This window comes from Cebus imitator, unplaced genomic scaffold (assembly GCF_001604975.1).
Source record: "Cebus imitator isolate Cc_AM_T3 unplaced genomic scaffold, Cebus_imitator-1.0 Scaffold92, whole genome shotgun sequence".
Classification (NCBI taxonomy): domain Eukaryota; kingdom Metazoa; phylum Chordata; class Mammalia; order Primates; family Cebidae; genus Cebus; species Cebus imitator.
The window spans coordinates 6,204,185-6,207,955 of NW_016107407.1; the positions used below are offsets into that span (position 1 = coordinate 6,204,185).

A 3,771-nucleotide genomic window follows, 5' to 3' on the forward strand; every position below is an offset into this window, starting at 1 on the left:
GGGTTGTTTCCAGTTTGGGGGTGTTATAAATAAAGCTGCTGTGACTGATCGTATACAAGTCTTTATATGAACATATGCTTCCTTTTTCTTGGGCATATGCCTAAGAATGGAAGTAATACATCACATAGTAGATACATATTTGGCTTTTCAAAAAATTGTCAAATTGTTTTCCAAAGTCGTTTTAAACTTCACTTTCTTATCATATGCATATAAATAGTTTCACTTCCTCCTCATCACCAACATTTAATATAGTCAGGCTTTTAAATTTTAGCCATTTAATGATGTTCTAGTCACTCTTTATAAGAAGAATGGACCCTCACCCAGAATTTGGTTAAGAATCCAACATAGATAATGCCACGCACACACACATACACACACCCCAAAAGATGTGAAAGGATCTGTTACATAAGGAGTCTCTGAGAGGATCAGGGAAGGCGTCCCAGCTGGTTTGAAAATGGTTTGAAAACTCACTTCAGCAGCACATGTACTAAAATTGGAGTGATACAGAGAAGATTAGTATAGGCCCTGAACAAAGTGACAGGCAAATTCGTGAAGCATTCCATATTTTAAAAAAAGAAAAAGAAAATGGCTTGAGAGTCCAGGTGCAATGGCTCAGGGCTATAATCCCAGCACTTTGGGAGGTTAAGGCAAGCACCTTGCTTGAGCCCAGGAGTTCAAGACCACCCTCGGAAACAGTGAGACCTTGTCTCCACAAATAATTTTATTTTTTTGAGACAGGGTCTCTCTCTGTCACCCAGGCTGGAGTGCAGTGGCATGATCAGGGCTCACTGCAGCCTCAATTCCCATGGCTCAAGCAATCCTTCTGCCTCAGCCCCCAAGTAGCTGGGACTACAGGCACACACCACCATGCCTGGCTAATTTTTCTGAATTTTAAATAGAGACAGGGTTTTGCTATGTTGCCGAGGCTGGTTTTGAACTCTTGAGCTGAAATGATCCTCCTGCCTCAGCCTCCCAAAGTATTGGGATTACAGGCATGAGCCACCATGCCTGGCCTACAAATAATAATTTTTAAAAATTAGCCAGGCTTGGTGGCATGTGCCTGTGGTCCCAGCTACTCAAGAAGCTGAGGCAGGAGGATCACTTGAGCCAGAGAGGTTGAGGCTGTAGTGAGCTGTGACTGTCCCACTGCACTCCAGCTTGAGTGACAGAGTGAGACCCCCATCTCAAAAACAGCAACAAAGAAAATGGCTTGAGAGAACAAGGGAAGGAGACTGGCTTAGGGATTCAGTGGTGATTAAGAGGTGGGTGAAGAAGTGAAGATTCTTAAACATAGGTCAGGGTTGTGCAGTTTACTTCCCACTGGCATTAAAGACGGGAACACCAGTTTTCTTATCAGCTTTCCCAGTTGTTTGGCAGGAGATGGAGAGGTGAGCTTCAAAGCTATTAGCTACCAAAATCAAAACTGGAGTCAGATGCTTTATTACAAATGAGCATGTAATGGGGTCTTATTTTAGCGTTAATCTGCATTTTCCTAGTAACTAATGATGCTTAGCATCTTTTTACCTGCTTACTGGCCATATTTACATCTTTTTTATTGTGGTGTTTGTCAAATCTTTTGCATTAAAAAATGAGTTCTCAAAGTATTAAAAGCATATATGACAAACGCACAGTCAACATCATACGAAATGGGGAAAAGTTGAAAGCATTCCCTCTGAGAACTGGAAAAAGACAAGGATGCCCATTTTTACCACTTCTATTCTGTTCTATTCAATATAGTACTGGAAGTTCTAGCCAGAGCAATCAGACAAGAGAAAGAAATAAAGGGCATCAAAATTGGAAAAGAGGAAGTCAAACTCTTGCTGTTTGCCAATGATATGATAGTATACCTAGAAAACCCTAAAGACTCATCCAAAGCTCCTAGATCTGATAAATGAATTCAGTCTCAGGATTCAAAATCAGTAGGTTTGCCATACACCAACAACAATCAAGTTGAGATTCAAATCAAGAACTCAATCTCCTTTACAACAGCTGCCAAAATAAATAAAATGACATAAAATAGTTAGGAATATACTTAACCAAGGAGGCGAAAGATCTCTATGAGGAAAACTACAGAACAGTGCTGAAAGAAATCATAGATTTCACAAACAAACAAACACATCCCATGCTCATGGGTGGGAAGAATCAGTATTGTGAAAATGACTGTGCTGCCCAAAGCAACCTATGGATTCAATGCAATTCTCATAAAAATATCATCATCATTCTTCACAAAACTAGAAGAAAAAAAACCCTAAAATTCATATGGAAGCAAAAAAGATCCTATGTAGCCAAAGCAATGCCAAGCAGAAAGAACAAATCTGCAGGCATCATGTCACCTGACTTTAAACTATACAAGTCTCTATTTACCAAAATGGCATGGTACTGGCATAAAAACAGGCACATACACCAATGGAACAGGATAGAGAACCTACAAGTAAACCCAAATACGTACAGCCAACTGATCTTCGACAAAGCATACAAAAACATAAATTGGGGAAAGGACACCCTATTCAATAAATGTTGCTGGGAAAACTGGTGAGCCACACGTAGAAGAATGAAACTGGATCTCCATCTCTCACCTTATACAAAAATCAACTCAAGATAGATCAAAGACTTAAATATAAGACCTGAAACCATAAACAGTCTAGAAGATAACATCAGAAAAACTTTTCTGGTCATTGGCTTATACAAAAAATTCCTGACTAAAACCCCAAAGCAAATGCAACAAAAATATAACTAACTAAATAAATGGGACTTAATTAAACTAAAAATCTTCTGCCCAGCAAAATAAGTAATCAGCAGAGAAAACAGACAATCACATAGTGGGAGAAAATATTCACAAACTATGCACCCAACAAAGGACTAGTATTCAGAATCTACAAGAAACTAAAATCAGCAAGAAAAAAACAAATAATCCCATCAAAAAGGGGCAGAAGGACATGAATAGACAATTCCAAAAAGAAAGTGTACGAATGGCCAATAAGCATATGAAAAAACACCCAGCACCACTAATTATTGCAAGTGAAAACCACACTGAGATACCACCTTACTCCTGAAAGAATGGCCGTAATTAAAAACTCAAAAAGCAGTCGACGTTGGCATGGATGTAGCGAAAAGAGAACACTTTTACACTGCTGGTGGGAATGTAAATTAGTACAACTGCTGTGGAAAACAATATGGAGATTCTTTAAAGAACTAAAAGTAGAACCACCATTTAATCCAGCAATCCCACTACTGGGTGTCTATCCAATGAAAAGAAGTCATCATATGAAAAAGACACATGCACATGCATGTTTACAGCAGCACAACTGGTAATGGCAAAGATATGGAATTAACCTAAGTGGCCATCAACCAAATGGATAAAGATAATGTGTATACATATGTATGTACATACCATGGACTACTACCCAGGCATAAAAGTAATGAAATATATCTTTTGCAGCAACTTGGATGGACTTGGAGGCCATTAGTCTAAGTGAAGTAACTCGGGAATGGAAAGCCAAATATCGTGTCCTCACAAGTGGGAGCTATGCTTTGAGAACACAAAGCCATAAGAATGATGCACTGGATTTTGGGGACTTGGTGGGGAGAAGGTTGGGGGGGAGCAAAAATAAAAGACTACATATTGGGTACAGTGTATAGTGCTCAGGTGACAGGTGCACTAAAATCTCAGTTATCACCACTGAAGGACTTATCCATGTAACCAAAACCCACCTGTACCCACAAAACTATTGAAATAAAGAGTCCTTATTGAATTTTGAGTATTATTCATAT

At 39.0% G+C, this 3,771-nt stretch overlaps 1 non-coding gene across 1 annotated transcript; it reads left to right on the forward strand.

Annotated features, from left to right (window-relative positions):
• The first annotated feature begins 467 nt into the window (after positions 1-467).
• On the forward strand, positions 468-569 carry LOC119472283. The gene has a single exon (XR_005201405.1). It is a non-coding gene; the product is annotated as a U6 spliceosomal RNA (small nuclear RNA).
• The last annotated feature ends 3,202 nt before the right edge of the window (positions 570-3,771 follow it).